Source organism: Miniopterus natalensis, chromosome 2, assembly GCF_054644295.1.
Source record: "Miniopterus natalensis isolate mMinNat1 chromosome 2, mMinNat1.hap1, whole genome shotgun sequence".
Lineage (NCBI taxonomy): Eukaryota > Metazoa > Chordata > Mammalia > Chiroptera > Miniopteridae > Miniopterus > Miniopterus natalensis.
The window spans coordinates 169,381,213-169,400,628 of record NC_142082.1 but is presented as its reverse complement, the minus strand read 5'-3'; the positions used below and the strand labels follow the sequence as shown (position 1 = coordinate 169,400,628).

The following is a 19,416-nucleotide window of genomic DNA, read 5'->3' as shown; positions in this document are numbered from 1 at the left end:
TTTGCTACTCAGCCGTAGTGGTCGATGGTCTAGAAATTATGTGAAGTGAGACACAGTAGAATTTTAGCTGGAGAATGAAAATTAAGTTGATGGCTGCCCTTAAATATTTGGGACTTATTTTGTATAGCTCCAAGACCAGTATTAGAAGTTGCACAGGACAGATCCTAGCTTAACACAGAGGAACTTTTTGATGATTAGATCCATCACAAAATGAAACATGCTGCCTGGTGAGGGTGTATTGGAATCTAGCAGAGAATGAATGTGTATCAGCTATTCCAGTGGAACTTCCTGCATTTAGAAATTTTGGTTAAGTGCCCTTATGCTTTCTTCTGATATTTAAGGCTATTTTGACCTGTTTTTTAACACCACTTTGACAGAGCTTAATTTTCAAGAATTAGGGGACAACTGAAATCTATACATATTATTGATTTTTTTTCTTATTCAGTTTTGTATCCAGAGTACCTACCAAAGTGCCTGATATGAACTATTTCCTCAATAAATAATGATTGAATTAATAAGTAAATGATATAGTAAATAAAAGATAGTAATTCTTTTATTAAAAGGCTTACTGCCACACACACCTGGAATTTTATCTGATTTAATCACAGCTTTGTCATCATTTAGAAATGAAAATAACGCTGATGATAAGAGATACAGTTAGAATTTATACTAGCCAAGCTTATGATCTATTCAGGTTGGAAATCTCTTCTTCTCATCTAAAGTATAAGAAAGAGCCCTGGCCAAGTAGCTCAGTTGGTTATAGAGTGATGTCTCAATACACCAAGGTTATGGTTTGATCCCTGGTCAGGGCACGTACAAGAATCAACCAATGAATGCATAAATAAGTGAGACAACAATTTGATGTTTCTCTCTCTAAAAATCAATCAATAATTTTTTAAAGTACAAGAAACACTTTTAGAAACTGAAATGAGACTTAATATGTTTCTCTTTGGGGGTCAGAATTTCTATTGTGGGCTTTCTTGCTCTGTAAGCCCAGTGGCTTAAATATCCTAAAAAATTCTGTACTTCAGCTCTTCTCTATATATCCTCTACTCTGGAACAGAAGGAAACATGAACAAGTTTTGTAGTATTTACTGTTTTCTGTCTTTATGAATCCTATAAATTAGTCTACCAGTCTTTCAGTTGAACTGATTGTAATTCACTAAACGTAGGTCAAAGTAGAGAAAATAATATCTACTTTTTACTTTTTAAAACAGTTACTGGCTTTTGGTTCTACAAAGTCCTTCCTTTTAATTCAGCTTTCACTTCTCTTCCTTAATTCATCTCTTGCAGCTAATCCTTATATCTCAGACTAGGTCTGAATGGGAAAACTCTGCTGGGAAACCTTTTCATGATGGTGATTAATACCAATCTTCAAGGTCTCCTACAAAGGGAAGGACAAAGGGCCCTGTGCTACCTAGTACAACAGTAACAGCAAATACTTGTCTGTAGTTTAGGGTAAGCTGGAAGGTCCCTTTGAAGCCTATTTGTTTGGTAGCCAGGATGTCCTCACCAGGGTAACAGTGTTTAAAGTCTGATATTTTTTAAAAACTTTTATCAGGACATTTTGGTTGCTCCTGATTAAGTCTCCTGAATGAAAAGATGAAAGCACATGCTAGTCTAGGTTTGCATTATGGAAAATCCTCAATAGGCACACACATCTTCAACAAGAAAGCTAGTTTTAAAGTCAAACTACAGTAGCTGTCCCCCAGGGGATATGTTGTTCTAAGACCTCCAGAGGATGCCTGAAACTGCAGATGGTACTGAACCCTACATATACTATGATTTTCCCTATGCATACATATCTATGATACAGTTTAAACTACTTGTGCACTTTGGGGGCTATTATTAAGTAAAATTAGGGTTTCTTAAACACAATACTGCAATATTAAGACAATTAATCTGATAACCTAGATGGCTACTAAGTGACTAAAGGGCTGGGAGCATGTACAGTGTAGATATGCTGCACCCCAGGGAGGGACCGAGAAGGGTGGAGCAAAGCTTCATCACACTACTGAGAACGGCACACCATTCAAAACTTGCGAATTGTTTATTTCTGGAATGTTCCATTTTCAGGCTATAGTTGAGTACAGGTGACTTAAAACAAGGAAAAAGAAACCAGGGCTAAGCGGGGGTGGGGGTGGGGGGGTGGTTCTGAAATTGCCAACTATGGTTCTCTGTGGAATGAAGTCAGGGAAAGTGTTTTATTCGTATACACATTTTTATAGGGAAGATCGAGGGGGGTAAACAGAGCAGGAATAAAACCATTTAAAGCCTTTACTGTGAGGAAATGGCTGAGGTTTTAGCCACAGTGGATAATTTTACTGGCATTTGGTCTTGTTAGTTTTGAAGAGTTGTCTTACTTTTAAAGAGGGAACTTTAAAAAAAAAAGAACTATGTGTTTATAGAAATGTAGATATATTAGGTAGACTTAGAGAATTCTTCTGGATATTAACAAATGAGTATTCATGGTTTATCTTTTTTCTAGTGTGACTAGGTTTTGTAAGTCAATAGGGGGTCCAAGGATAATTCTTTTAGTGCACTTTATTTAAGGCAGTATCTTTATTGTCCTGTGGCAGGAAAATTCACATTTACTATATGCCTAGTTTTACATTCTGCACTGAAGTACTTTGATATTACAGCTAAGTGACTGCAGCAGAGAAGAGTATAAATAGCTTTGCTCTGATCATGCTGAATGATAGCAGGGCCAAAGTGAAATTCTAGGACTTCCACTAGGTTATTTCAATAAGTGAAATAACCATGCAGAGCTGTTGTAATTTCATCTTCTTTGAAAAACAAAAAAGAATATCTGCTATGATACAGTTTCTGCTACCTAAATACTGAGTATGCCTCCAAATACAACACATATAGAAAGCAATTTTATTTTCAAGTTTTATTTGCTTAACAGAAAAATCCCAAGTAGAATCCTCTACCCTTTAGGGAGGAAGGGTAGAATCCTCTACCCTTTAGGGAAGGAATAAGAAAAAAAGAATAATTAGGTTTCATATTCAAACTGATCTTAAAATCAGATAGGTTTTTCCTTTTGTCCCATTTCTGACACTTCGTAAATTGCAACATGTTAAGTTACCAATTCGAAATGGGATTTCTGTTTCTGCTCATCAAGGATTAACTGCTATAGTAATTACCTCCCCACATTAGAAAACTAGAAAACCAGAAAAAATATGTGATACAATTGTTTCAGACATTGGACCACAGACAGCACCAGACTGATTTCTGAGAGAGGGGAAACAAACACAATGAGCGCTGTGACTGCCTTGCTTACTAATGGCACTTCTAAACCACAGCACAGGAAGGGAAACCCAGAGCCCGGTGATTCACGGACTGGAAGAAACATGTGGCCTTTTGTGTTTGGCTTCTTTCACTTGGCATAATGTTTTCAAGGTTCATTCACATTGTAGAATGTATCAGTACTTCATTCCTTTTTATGGTTGGACAATATCTCATTGTATGGATGTACCACATTTTGTTCATTCATTCATCAGTTGATGGACATTGGGTTGTTTCCACTTTGGGGCTACTATGAACATTCATGTACAAGATTTTGTGTAGACATAGGCTTTCAGTTCTCTTGGATATATACTGAGGAGAATTGCTGGCTCAAATGGTAACTGTATTAAACTTCTTTAGAAGCTGCCAGACTGTCTTCAACAGCAGCAGCAGCACCATTTTAGATTCCCACCAGCAGTGTATGGAGGTTCCTATTTTTCCACATGCTCGTCAACACTGTTATTATGTCTTTTTGATTATAGTCATCCTAGTGGATGTGAAGTGGTATCTCATTGTGGTTTTGATTTGCATTTCCCTAATGACTAAGGATGTGAAGCGTCTTTTCATGTGCTTATTGGCCATTTGCATATCTTCTTTGGAGAAATGTCCATTCAAACCTTTACCCATTTTAAAGTTGGATTCTTTTCTTAGCATTATGTGGATAAATGTGACATGAAGAGAATAAATTCTGGGGATAGATACATTGGGTTTCTAATCGCTGATCTCAATAATCTTGGATAAGTTTCTTAATAATAAGATATATGTTTCTACCTTTAAAATAAAGATGATACTGGCCCCAGGTGTTTGTTTGAGGATTAAAACAGAAGGTGTATGTAGATGTGTGGCAATCAATTAAAAGCAATAATTTTTAATGTTATTAACATTATTATCTGAAGTGAATCTCTTATTTTAAAATGCCATTGATTAATTAATTCATATGCTGATCCAGGATTTTTTTTACCATTGTGGGAGATTTAAAAAAATATTTTTTTAATTTTTCAATTATAGTTGATATACAATATTACATTAGTTTTAGGTTTACAACATAGTGATTAGACATTTATAGAATTTATGAAGTGATCCATCTGACACCATACACAGTTATTAGAATATTACTGATATATTCCCTATGCTGTACTTTATGTTCCCATGACTGTTTTTATATTGGGCAATCTGTACATCATAATTCCTTCTCCTTTTTCACCCATCCCCCAATTCCCTCCCATTTGGCAACCATCGATTTGTTCTCTGTATCTATGAGTTTGTTTCTGTTTTGTTTGTTTGTTTTAGATTCCACATATAAGTGAAATCATATGGTATTTCTCTTTCTCTGTCTGACTTATTTCACTTAGCTTAATACCCTCTATCTCCATCCATGTTGTTGCAAATGGCAAGACTTCAATATTCCATTGTATATGTGCCACATCTTTATCCATTTGTCTACTGATGGACACTTATGTTTCTTCCATATCTTGGCTATTGTAAATAATGCTGCAATCAACTCAGGGGTGCATCTGTCTTTTCAAATTAGTGTTTTGGATTTTTTTAGATAAATATCCAGAAGTAGAATTGGATATTTCTAAGTGGATCATATGGTAGTTCTATTTTTAATTTTTTGAGGAACCTCCATGCTGCTTTCTATAGTGGCCTCACCAATTTATAGTCCCACCAACAATGCACAATGGTTCCTTTGTTCCACACCCTCGCCAGCACTCGCTGTTTGTTGATTTATTGATGGTAGCCATTCTGACAGGTGTGAGTTGATATCTCATTGTGGTTTTAATTTGCATTTTCCTGATGATTAGTGACATTGAACATGTTTTCATATATCTATTGGCCATCTGTATATCCTCTTTGGAGACATGTCTCTTCAGGTCCTCTGCCCATTTTTAAATCTGATTGTTTGGGGTGGGAGGGTTAGTGTTAAGTTGTATGAGTTCTTTATATATAAATTTGGATATTAACCCCTTATTGGATGTATCATTGGTGAATATCTTCTCCCATTTAATAGGTTGTCTTTTTATTTTGTTGATTGTTTCTTTCACTATGCAAAAGTCTTTAGTTTGATGAACAGATACTTAGAAGATGTATGCCAAATAGACACATGAAAAGGTGTTAAACAACATTAGTCAACAGGGAAATACACATTAAAAGCACAGTGAGATACTACTCACGTTCTACTATCAAGGCTAAAATTAAGAAGACTGACAATGCCAATGTGGATGAGGGCATGTAATAACTAAAACTTCCATCATGCGTTGCTAGTACGGGTGCAAAACAGTGCAGTCACCTTAGAAAAGCCTTGCATGCGGTTCTTTATAAAGTTAAGCGTGCTCTTACCATACCACCTAGCAATTATTCTCCTAAGTACCCATGAAAAATAACTTATGCTCTCAAGTGACTTCTATCTGAATGTCTATAGCACTTTTATTCACAAAATAGCCAAAATTTGTAAATGACCCAAATGTCTACCAACTGACGAATGAAGGAACAAATGGCTGAAATTCCTCAATCACTTATTCCTTGGTTTCATTTGCCTGTTCTCTCTCTCTTCTTTCTTGAAACCATTATAAATTGTCCCTTATTCCATTTGGGCTCTCAAAAGTCTTCTGTGAGCCAGCCAAACTCCTGAACTTTTTCTTTTCTCTCTTGTCTCCTGAATTGCGTTTGCCGTTATTAATTACATTTCCTTTTTTTGCATTCTCACTTCCTTTGGCTTCTATGATGATGAATTTTTATTATTTTTCTATACTACTCACTAGTCCTTTTGGTGTGAGTGTTATTTCTGGCTCATTTGCTTCCCTTCTGACCTCTAACTATGCGTGGCCCCTAAAACTTAGCCATTTTCTCGTAGTTTTTGTTCTGATACTCATTTTTTGGTCTCTCACAAATGACTCTTCTGCCCACCCTGCCACTACTGGCTATACCATGGTTCAGGCTCTTCTCTTTGCCAGATTTATTCTTCTGAGGTGAAGTTCTGATCATTTAAGTCCCCTGAAGACCTGCTTAAGACCTTCAGTTAGTCTATAACCAAACAAAGTTAGCTGTGATGTAATGGTAATAACACTGAACGTGGATTCCAGTAACCTGGGTTCAAACACTAGCTCAGCCACTTACTAGCTAGGTGACCTTAGAAAAGTCAATTAAAATCTTTTCAGAGTTTCTGTATCTGAAAAATGGGAATGAATAAAACCATACCATAGATTTACTGTAAGAATGAAATCAAATAAAAATAAAAGCAACTTATACAATGTAAATCATTAAGCATGAGTAAGATCTTCCAACAAATACGTGTTTATTCTTATATGTGCCAAGCGTGGGCTATCAGTAGGCAAGCAGACCAGGCCTGCTGCCTTCATGGAGCTCACAGTCTAGAGAGGAACAGCAATTAAAATCAACATGGTAAGTTCTAAGTCTGGAGGAAACAACAGGTGCTTGAAGTAATACATAGGAAGAACATCTCATCTAAGCTAACAGTGGAGAGGAATGATGAAGAAAGCTTTCTGAATGAAGTGACATCTAAGATGACACCTAAAAGATAGGTTGAGATGGCCAAATAAAGGGGTGGAGCAGTGGGTGGCAGTGGCAAAGAGGTGTGAAAAGTACTCCAGGCAGCGGGGAGAACCTGGGCAAAGGCTGGAAAGGGAGAGAGACCACAGAGCTTTCTGGGAACAGAAAGGAGTTCACTATGACTGGAGCATAGAGTTCAGTACAAAGAGAGGGAGTAAGAATTGGAAGGGATGGCAGTGATAGCAGAGAGATAATACATGCAATTTCCGGCATAGGTCAAGCAAACAGAAGGTGTCCATGATCCAAACTGCTCCAAGCATGGTGATAAGAAACAGAGGTGATCAATATTGGGAAGTTGCCCAGGTAGACAATTGACATCTGGCTCATAGCCACTGGGCTACATTCACAGATAGGGCTCAGTCCCAAAGATGGGAGATGGGCGAAAACAAGGCAGGTCCCCAGTAAAACCTATTCATGACCCAATTTTATTTATAAAGCACATTGATTTTCAAGGCATTTCTACATCTGATACTTCTTTTAAAAAAACCTTCATCGCATCCTTATAAGCCAAGCAGGGATCATTCCTTTTATCAAGGGTACAATTAGTCACATCCATTAACAAAATGAAGGTGGCACAGTTAGTCCTATCCATTATTAGGGTGACAAGGGGAGGTGGGATAAATTATACATAGTATTTATATATATAGTATTTATTAAATTATATATAGTATTTTATATATATAGTATCTATTAAGTTATATATTGTATTTTCTTTAATCTTGCATTTTGAATTTAACTTTAATCCAGGAATGGCTAGCTGCAAAACAAGTATAAAATGGTATATAGTGGGGAAGTTATTAGACTGGAGATGAGGAAACTGGATTCTAGTTTTAGCTCTGCCACACACTTGTTGGTTGACCTTTGGCAGGTAATTTTAAGCACTCTGTGCCTCAGTTTCCTCTACCTAAACAAGATGGTCAATTGCTAAGGACCCTTCTGACACTCAAATTCTATGGCTGCAAGTACTAAGGGCAAAGGAAAGCTGGGATTCCAAATGTACTGGAGAATTTTTAAAATTTCTTTTTAGCTCCAATTTTAATTTTGGTCTTCTGTCTTGTTTCTCATTCTTTCTTGCAGTTCTGTCATTTCCCTCCCCACTGAAGATATTTAAGAAGCTGCCTTTTCATCACTTTAAAACTGTAAATATGCCCTTGAAACATGCAAAGAGGCTTTTGTGTACTTACAAATCGAGGTTATTATCGTACAAGTAAGTCACTTGAGTGCACTGCATTCCTCAGCTTGCTCCATTGAGAGCTTTATTAGGTTATATTGTCCTATCTTAGAAGGACTAGTCGAGTAGATAAGACTCTCCCACTTTAAAAGGTGGACTATCTGATGAAACAGGGTGCCTAATGCTCCAGAGTGTAAGCAAAAGGATATTGGTGCTGCCCAAAAGACAGACACACTTCTCTAAGACAAGTAGGTGCTCCACTTAAAGTGACACAGTCAAGGACAAACGTTCTAAAATTAAACCAACCAGCTGCTTCGAGCATATGCCCACCTGTCACTTACGCTATCTTCTTGTCCAGCCTTCTCTCTGCATGACATCAGAACGTCCCACTCACTGAAACCCTTTGAAAGCCCGAAACTTCACATACTTTCCAAAAGGTTACCTATCCAGGGAAGCAGAAAGCCTGTCTCAAGAACATATTAATATTGGGGTACCTGTACTCACTTAAGGAATCTATGCTCTTTGAGCTTTTTGTCTCAAATACCTAAAACTTTAACTTAAATGGTGCCAGGAACTGGCTGCAGAAGGCAATTGACATAAAACCTTCTTTGTTAATGAGGTGACAATACAAAACTAGAGAGTGAATCCCAATGCATTTTTGGAACGTAAAAATATCGGAATTTTTAGTGTGGGGATAGTTAGCTTGAGAAACAGTAGAAATGGAGACAAAAATATCAGTTTCTACACTTAGGTCTTAGGTGTGTCATCAACCTAACAATAAACAGAACAGTTGTGGCTGTGTAGTAACAAGGCTTCAACTGAATTAACCAGATGCTATTTGTAAAAAACTAGCTTTATAACACAATTGGAAATGTTTCTTGACATAGCTGTTATTCTAACCAGGCTTAAATAGATTAGGGAAGAAATGTAATGATTTTTCTTATATAGAGGTAGTTTTTTAAAAATATTTTTATTGATTTTTAGAAAGGAAGGGAGAGGGAAAGGCAGAGAGAAATACCAATGTGAGAGCAGAACATCAATTGGCTGCCTCCTGCATGCCCCCCACCTGGGATCGAGCCTGAAACCCGGGCATGTGCCCTGTCTGGGAATCAAACTGCCATCCTCTCGGTTCATAGGATGTCACCCAACAAACTGAACCACACCAGCCAGGGCTATAGAAATAGTTTTTACTGTGAGATGATTTGCCTTTTTATGAGCTTATGTTAGGCAAAAGTTCCAGGGATTGCTCTCTAACTGTGTTGGTCATTCTTGCAATTGGTGTAAATTTACTATATAGCTATTCAAATTTGGCACTCAGAAAGTATTTTAATATTAATTAATATTTAATCCATTTTATTAGTAAAATTTTATTAATCATGTTGGGTGTAGTGTAAGATTACCATACAACTATATTTTGTAACATGATAAAGTTTATTATGAAATACTATATACCTAGTATATTCTCTTAAAAACAAAGTGCACATTATATAAATAAAATCGTATTATATTTATATTATTATTCTTATATTATAAAATTAAAATAAGCCTGTCTTACCATCATTCTATATTGATTCACTCCTTCAATATGTATTATTGAGAATCTGTCAGACAAAGTATTAGATGGGAACACAAAGATGCATCGAAGCAGAAGATAAATAAAATTATAATAGGTATCATAAATTATAAAGAAAGTTATAGTGAGGGATTACCTATCTATTAAAAGATACAAGTTACTAAAAAAAAAAAAGAATTATTGAATAAACTTATAAAGTTTAAATGCTTATATTTTAAATTATTTTTTCTATTTCTTAGTTTGATGTGCCCAATAAGAAAACTCATTTGTTTTTCAAGCCTTTTAATCTACTAAATGTAACCACACATCTAAACTTATTATAAAACTTGCAATACAAAAATAAGGACTTAGTCCAATTGTAGTTTTATAAATCATATTTCATAAAAGTCAAGCCGATTTGGTTTTTTAGACTTTAGCTCTCACCCAAGATGCAGTAACAAGAACCCTACTGCCTGAAACAACTAAAAAATTGGACAAAATATATGAAACAACCGGTTTGGGTTATTAGACATTAGGCAGCAGAGGACAATGATTCCTGAGAGAGCAGAAGTAAATAAAGTGAGTCTCCTGATTGATTGCCTCAGGCTGCTTCCTAGAGAGAATTTCCAGGCTGGGGTGCAGGGAGTAGGAACCAAAGAGAAGCCAAATGGATTTCCTAAATTAAGGAGCTAAGAGTCTGGGAAGGCTAAGGTGGCTAACACTTGCCGGGCAGAATACCAGAGAGGAGAGAGTTGCATTGGGAGAGACTTCCAGAGATCTTCAGACAGTCCCCCTCAAGTTTTTAGCAGAGTACTGATCAATACATGAGTGTAAGAAAACTACCTGAGACAAGAGAAAGAACAAAGAGAGCATATTTTCATAGGTCACTTAGGACCAGGACTAGTAAGCCAGAGTGGAAAGCCTTATAATTTAATTTTGTAATGGACCAATAGAGTAATTAGAAGGGTATTGCCTCAGCAGAAGAACAGAATTGGCCCTATACCAAAGGGTGCATTGGTCCTTCCTAGCAAAACTTTAAAACAAGCCTCAAAAGGATCAAGCTATATCCAAGTAATTTAACTGCATCTCAGAAAAAAGCTCAAGAAAACAAAAATATCCAGCACTCAACGAGGTAAAATTCACAATGTCTTGCTGTCAATCAAGCTATGCAAAAGTAGAAAAATGCAATCCATAATGACTAGAAAAAGAAATCAATAGAAACAGATCCAGAAATTGCACAAATGATAGAATTAGTAGCCAAGAACATTAAAACAGTTGTTATAACTGTGTCTGTGTTCAAGAATGTAGAGGAAGATTGACCACATTAAGCATAGCATGGAAAATATGACCAAAATCCAAACTGAACTTCTATTGTTGGAAAAGACAATGTCTGAGATGAAAAATACATTGAATGGTATTAGTACATTAGACACTACAGGAGAGAAGATTTGTGAAGTTCAGTACATAGCAATAGAAATGACCCAATATGAAATGGGGGAAAAAGAGAAAAATAAATAAATAAAGCAGTATTTAAATAAAGCAGTGAGCTGTGGAAAACGTCAAGCAATCTAATATGTTGTGCATTTGGAGTCCACAAAGGAGAGAAGTGAGAAGAGTGGAACAGAAAAAAATTAAGAAATAACTGCTGAATTTGTGACAACATGGATGGACCTTGAGAATATTATGCTAAGTGAAATAAGTCAGGTAGAAAAAGCTAAGGACCACATGACTTCACTCATTTGTGGGATATAAAACTGAAACTCATGGACACAGACAACAGTGTGGTGGTTACCAGAGGAGAGGGGGTGGTAGGATGGTGGGGATTGGAGGAGGTCTAATGTATAGTGACAGAAGATGGTTTTACTTTGGGTGGTGGGCACATAGTGCAATTACAGGTTTTGTATCATGGAAATGTACACTGGAAACCTATACAATCCTGTTAATGTTACCCCAATAAATTTAATTAAAAATAATAGATAAATTTTGCTAATAAAAAAATAAATAACAGCTGAAAAAAACATTCTAAATTTGATTATAACTATAAATCCACAGATCCAAGAAGTTCAACACATCTTAAACACAATAAACAAGAAGAAAACTACCCCAAGGCACATTATAATCAGACCGCTTAACAGCCAGTAATAAAGAGAAAATCTTAAAAACAGAGGGAAAAGAATTAACACATTATGTACAGAAGAACAAACATAAGAGTGACAGTTTTATGACAAGAACAATGCAAGCTATCAGAAAGTGGGGCAGAATCCTGAAGGTACTGACAGAAAAAAATTGTCAACCTGAATTCTCTACCCAGCAAAAATATTTTTCAAAAATGAAGATGACATAAAGACTTTTGCAGTTACAGGGGGGAAAAAGAAGTTCATTACCAGCAGTCCTGAAGTACAGAACATGTTTAAAAAAAGTCATTCAGGAAGAAGATTTGATACCAGATGAATATCTGGACCTACACAAAGAAACGAGGATCATCAAAAAGGGAAAATGAGTGGAGATGTAAATATTTTTTTTCTTATTTTTAAAATCTCTCTAAAAGATAATTGACTCTTCAGAGAAAAAATATTAACAGTATGTTGTGGAGTTTATAATATAGTAGAAGTCAAATGCATGAAAATAGTAGTGCAAAGGCAGAGAGGAGGAAATGGGAGAATACTGTTGTAAGTTTCTTATACTATATGTGAAGTGGTAAATATTAAAGATAGACTGTGTTAAGTTAAAGATGTATACTATAAACCCTAAGCAACTGCTATTTTTAAAAAAGAGTTAAACTAATAAACAAAAAAGGAAATAAAAGGATCCTAAAATATTCAATCCAACAGAAGACAGAAAAATATACTTATAATAGAATATAAAACAAAAAGCCAGATGGAAGATTTAAACACAACCATATCAATAATCACATTAAATATAAAAGGTCTAAATACTCCAATTAAAGAATATTACCAGGGATAAAGAGGGACATTTCATACTGATAAAAGAGCCAGTTCACCCAGTGGATAAAGGTTTATGTACCTAATAACAAGGCTTCAAAATACATGAAGCAAAAACTGTAAGAAGAAATAAGTAAGCCAATAATTATAGTTGAAGATTTCAACACCTTCCTTTCTATAATTGATAGAATAAATACAGAAAATCAGTAAGGGTACAAATTTGAATAACACTGTCAAACAACATGACTTAATTAACAGTTATATAATGCTCCACCAACAACAGTAGAATACACAATCTTTTCAGGGGTACAAGGAGCATTTATCAAGATAGTTCCATATCCTGGGCCATAAAACTAGTACCAATAAACGTAAAAAAATTCATATCATACAAAATATGTTCTCTGACATCAAAGGAATTAAATTAGAAAACAATAACAGGAAGGTATCTGGGAAAATCCCCAAATATTTTGAAATTAAATAACATACTTTTGAATAAACCATGTGTCAAAGGAGAAATCAAAAGAAAAATTAGAAATCAGTTTGAACTGAGTTAAAAATAAAAACACAGCATCAAAATTTATGGGAGGCAACTAAACAAGTGCTTACAGAGAATAAAAAGGTCTCAAATCAATCATCTATGGTTCCATTTTAAGAAACTAGTAAAAGGAGAGAAAATTAAACCCAAAGTAAGCAAAAGAAACTAAATATTAAAAATAAAAGCAAAAATAAAATATAAAAACAATAGAGAAAGCCACTGAAATCAAAAGCTGCTTTTTTTTTTTTTTCTCCCCCTGAGAACATGAGACGTCCAGGATTTCACAGACCATTAAAGAACAACTGTAGTTATGATCCTGAAGCTTACCTTTTTGGTAGATAAGAAAACTAAACGAGAAACCATAGAAAAGATCTAATGTTTTTATGTGTTTGGGTACTTGCTCTTGCCTACCTGACCTGTTTTCTTAAGAATATGAAAGCTCTTGTGTGCTACTGAAGAGAAAGAATCCATAAAGTCATTTGAAATTACATATTTTTACATAGGTATTTATACATACATGTGTGTGTTCACATACTTCTCATCAAGAGTGTGATAAGAACATCTTGCTTACTTTAGTTTCCTAAACCCTATTCCATATCTGGCTTCTCCTTTTTTTAAAAAAAAAAAAAGCCATTTGGAGAGATAGTTCATTCATTTATTCATTCAACATAATTATGAAATGCTAAAATATGCCAGAGATTGTGGGACATGCTGGGGGACGCAGCTGTTAACCAGACAAACAAGATCCCGGCCCACTGAGCAGAGTCTAATGTGAGATACAGACAAGTAAATAGGCAATAACAACATACTCTTGTAAAAGTGCTATCATGGAAAGTGCGAAGGGCATCCACAGGATGGGTAATCAACTGGGACCTGAAATATTCCTCAAGTTAGCATCTAAAGAGAAGTTTTTTTAAAAATGTGATAACTAAGTTTCTTGAATTATTATGATTCAAAATAGGCAATTAAATTTTAGGTATAGAATAATATGCAAAGTATGAGTTTGATACTGAAAGAATTCCTTGACTATTATGTAGCTAATATTTACTTAAATCTGTTCACACTGTTAATACTCTGTTGAAATTTTCATCTCAGAGTATAAGTAAGACATATAGAATGCTGTTTTTACTAATTTTCAGTATTATTAGGAGTTTTGTAAGTATTCTAGAAAAGACAGTACAGGTGATTCTAACCTGTTCAGAACTTTTAAAGGATCTCTTTGTTATACTAGGGCATAAGGAATGGCAGAACCTAAGCCAAGAATCTAAATCTTAGGCAAAGTTTGAGGGCATTCAGGTTTAGAGAAGTGAGGCAAGACCAGAGAAATGTGAAGATTCCAAAGATTAGGTAGGAAAGGGAGCATGATTCTTTCAGAAGCTCAGATATGTTTTAAAATTATGCACTTCCTTTAACTCATTGATTTCACATTTGGAAATGTATCTTCAAGATATTATAAACTTCCACATTTTAGCTACAAGATTGTCACTGGTTATGCTGAGAAGTTGGAAACAACCTAGATGCCTAACAATAGCAGCCTGTCTAAATAAATTATGTCATAGCCACACGGTGGAATTCTAACCAGGTTTTTAAATAATGTAGCAGTGTTCCTCAAACTTCACTGGGCATCACTTGGAAGGCTTGTTGAAAACACAGATTGCTGGGCCTCACTTCCAGAGTTTCTGATTCAGTCAGCTTTGTATAGGGCCCAATAATTTGCATTTCTAACAAGTTCCCATGTTAATATTGATGCCGTTGGTGAGAGTAGGGGGCTCACTTTGAGAATCACTGATACAGAGTTATTTTTATTGACTAGGAAAAATATTCACAAGATATTATTAAATTGAAACAGAGCTGTTTACATTATATTCTTTGTGTATACATACAGAAGTTTAGATGGAAAAATATAATCCAGTTGGTATCCCTGGATGTTATGGGATGGATTACATTGTAGATTCTTACTGTCTTCTACATTTTTCAGTGACAGATTTTTCTGTGATGAGCATAGTATTAATCACTAAAGCATAATTGAATTTCTTAAATAATAAGATTATGAAGTCCTGGCCAATAGCACTAACACACTGGAAACATCAAAGTAAGCTTGATCCCAGTTGCCCTCTGACTTTTTAACTATGTCTTGTTAGGAGTGTATCTTCAGAAGCAATCACAGACAGAGGAAGAGTGGTAGACCCATACATGCAGCCTGTTCCTGATGAGAACAAAAATAGAAGAGGCTGACTTGATATGAAGTACTTCTACATTTTTTCTTATTTCATTTTAGTTGTGCCATGCAGGCTTCTTCTGGGGATGTTTGAAGAAAAACTGGGTGGGACCCAAAGGGCGACCTGCCAGAAGTTTGAAGCATCTGGATTGGCGCACTCTTTGTTTCCTGATGCAGGGTAGATCCATTTCCCAGGGTATCAGATTAAGGCGTCTCTTTTCTGGAAAAAAGATTTCATGGTTTAAATTCCCGTTCACTTTTGTGTCTGTGGCACTCTGCTGTCTCCTTTCCAACACGCAGCCTCAGGGGTCATGCTGTCCCTTCCCTGCTGATATCAGTGTGCCAACTGTGGTGTCATGCACACCAAGCACAGAGCTGCCATTCAGCTCCCAGTCTGGGTTCAGGAAGCAAAAGAGCTTCTAAGTTCCTACAAACCTTGACAGATCTTCCTCTAGCCTTGCATGTGAACAGTTTTTAGGAGGCGGGGGAGGGGAAGGGAGCTGGAGGGAACAGGATAAATGTCAAGGGTGAATATGTGACAGGAACAGAGAGAGCAAACAGTTATCACCAATGTTCAGCAAAAGGAAGGGTGGGCGACATTGTAAAGAAGTACTCCACAGACTTCAATGGAACGCTTATTTGGTTAGCACTGGTTACCCTCTTCCGTGTCCTTGCATTACTGGGGTTGATAAACTAGGAGGCAGTCACATTATTTATCTTATTTAGAGCAAGTGTTCTTCACGAATGTCTAACAGAATGCCAGCTTTTGGGATGACATAGTGAAAACAAATCCCATACAAAACTCACAATGGATTCCATGTTTTTAATTTTTTTAATGATTCAAAATAAAAAATCATGTTCTGATTTCGGCTATTGTTAAAAGAAAGATATTACTTCTATAGTGACTTTGTAATAAGTGACATATTGTTGGAAAATTTTATTCCATAATATGTTGCTTTCCACCACTTTACATGTGAATAAATGGGTTTAAGATATAATCACTAAGTTTTGCAAGTTCAAAAATAGCTAGAAATGTAGATACTGGTTAATTATATAGTTATTAACTATTTATAATACAACTTCTTGCCTCTCATCTTCTGGTGCTATAACATGAATTCAGTATGTGAACTGTTTAGGACCTATACAAGAAAGTTAAGTTATTTGAAATTCTCACCTATTACTTAAATGCCAAGAACAATGTTATAATTAATCAATTTACCAAAAATGTATTGAATACTTATTCTGTGCCAGGCACAGTTCTGGGATAGATCAATGACTCCTTTCTAGAAGTTTATATCTAAGACTGGGAAGACAGTAAATTATTAAGCAACTACAAAGCTAATGTGTCAGGTAATAACAACAAAAATAAGGCAGGGCCATTATAAGGACTTTGTTGAGAAAAAATGGGAAGTCTTTGGATGGGAATGGATTTAAGCAAGGGAGCGATGTTTTCCAACTTCTATTTATAGAGAATCATTCTGGCTGCTGGATGGAGAATCAGCTGTAGGAGGCCAAGTGTCCATTGAATTGTCACACACGCCCCCAAGGTTATATTTCATTGAGGATAGTTCTATACCCGTAGACCTGGAGATATGATCCTACACAGTTGATTCTTATTTTTTCATGCTCTTAGTGTAAACTGGTTTCTAAAATGAAATTTTTATGTCCAAAGTATTCCTTAAAGAAGTTTTGGGGGGTTTTCTGGAAAGTTACTTTTAGATACATTCTCTCTAAATGGGGGTTTATCTAAAGCCTACTTTTAAATACTAACTTTACTTTCATACTACAGTTGGTGAGCAGCATTGGTTGGAACTGCATGGGTTCACTTACATGGGGATTTTTCAAGAAATACTATAAATGTATTTTCTCTCCTTATGATCTCTTAATCACATGTTGTTCTCTAGTTTACTTTATAGTAAGAATATAGTATATAACACATATGCAAAATATGTGTTGACTGTTTATGTTATTGGTAAGGCTTCAAGTCAACTGTAGGCTATTATTAGCAGTTAAGTTTTGGGGGAGTCAAAAGTTATACACACATTTTTCACTGTGCGGGGCATAGGCACCCTTTAAACCCTACCTTGTTCAAGGGTCAACTGTACTTGGTTTTCAAAATATTTCTGTGTATGTCAACTATAATTTAACTAAAAAGAAAAAATATTTATTTTTTTTGTGAATGGAGTCTTAACATATTTCTTTAAAGCCAAGATATACTTAAGAATTTTTCAAGGGAGCTTGTGTCTCTTATCACATAAATTAATGAGATTGCTTGAGGTTTTGTTCTGTTGTTCTATTTTTTTAAAATTTGCATAAGGTATAACTTAGTGTTGGCTTCCTTATAATACTGTTTCATGTTATAATATATTTTGGAATTCCTTTCTTATAGTCTTTGGTTTCCACTGGCAGTGCAGTGATTTCCTCTTCCACCAACCTCTGCTTCCCCAAAGTAATACGTACACTGGATAATTTTGCACCGTTCCACCCTCAGGCCCCTTTTACTTCCCCTAGATAATGTACCTCACACACATGCCCAAAGTCTGCCCCTTCTGAGCCTTCCTCTCTCTGATTTTCTCCTCAGAATTAAAGTTGTAAATTGCCTTTAGAGTCTATCTATAACCTACACAATAAAAAGAGTCTCATTACTTAATTATACTTTGCATTTAACCAAAAGTGCTGTGAACTAATTTGATCAGTCACTTTACTCACCACTTCTGGGTTTATATGACCTTTGATTGATTTCAGAAATCAAATCTACCCTCCAACAACTGTATGTTTACTACCAGTGAGGGTATTCCAAAAACGTGCCACAGGCTTAGAAGGCAGATACAGAAAAGAAGAGCCAAGAATGTTGATAGCAACCACAGACTCCAGTTAATAACTGACTAGTCTTTGAAAGGGCCACACCTCATTTAGAAATATAATTGCCTGCACTATGGAAAACAGTATGGCGTTTCCTCAGAAAATTCAAAATGGAACTGCTGTTTGGCACAGCAATCCCACTTCTGGGAATATATCCTAAGAATCCTGAAACACTAATCAGAAAGAATATATGCTCCCCTGTGTTCATAGCAGCGCAGTTTACAATAGCTAAGATCTGGGAACAGCCCAAGTGCCCATCAGTAGGTGAGTGGATAAAAAAGCTGTGGGACATTGACACCATGGAATACTATTTGTGTGTAAAAAAGAAGGAAATCTTACCCTTTGCAACAGCATGGATGGATTTAGAGATTATTATGCTAAGCGAAATAAGCCAGTGAGAGAAAGACAAATACCATATGATCTCACTTATATGTGGACTCTAATGACCAAAATAAACTGGTGAACAAAGTAGAGCCAAATGCATGGATGGATGCTTGGAGCAGACCAGCAGATCTCAGAGGGGAGAGGGGTGAGGGGGACTGGGTAGGGGAAAGTGAAGAGATTAGCCAAAGGAACATACAGCTCTCGGACACAGACAATAGTGCAGTGAAGGCCAGGGGAAAGGGGGTGAGGGCCGGGTAGAGGTGCGCAAGAGGGGTGGGGTGGAAGACATCTGTAATAGTGTCAACAATATGTGTAATAAAATTAAATATGTAAAGTGCCTGGATCTTGATTTTGCAATTGCTTCCTAATTGGTCTTCCTGCTTCTATCCTTCACCCTTTATAATCCATTCTCCTCATGGAAGCAAGAGTTATCTTTTTAAAAAAATATATGTAAATCAAATCATATCACTTCTCTGCCTACAGGTTTGTAGTAGCTTCCACTAGACTAACTCTGCCTTGGCCTTTAAAGGGCTGCATTCAGGATCTGTCATGCACCATCCCTGTCCTCTCCAAACACTGCCCCCTTGTCCCCTGGACTCCAGTCACACTGACTTGTTCCTCCTTGAATAAGCCAAGTCTGATTTCACTTCAAGGCCTTTAAACTTGCTGTTCCTTCTGCCTACAATGCTCTTCCCCTGAGAACTTTGCATGGCTGCCTTTACCTCAAGAGTCACTTCTTTGCTGGTTACTCAATTTATACTTCTGCTTCCAAACAGGCAGTACATCTCTTTCTTGGAATAACAGGGCAGTTCTTCCCCAGGTGTGATCAAGAGCTAAAAACCTCTTGTGATTGTATCACTTACAGATAACAAAAGCTATAAATTGAACCAGAGC

General features: G+C 36.1%; 1 protein-coding gene across 2 annotated transcripts in view; it reads left to right on the top strand.

Annotated features, from left to right (window-relative positions):
- Positions 1-19,416, top strand: part of NTN4 (netrin 4) — a 97,029-nt gene that overhangs the window by 19,445 nt on the left and 58,168 nt on the right. The window lies entirely within an intron of this gene.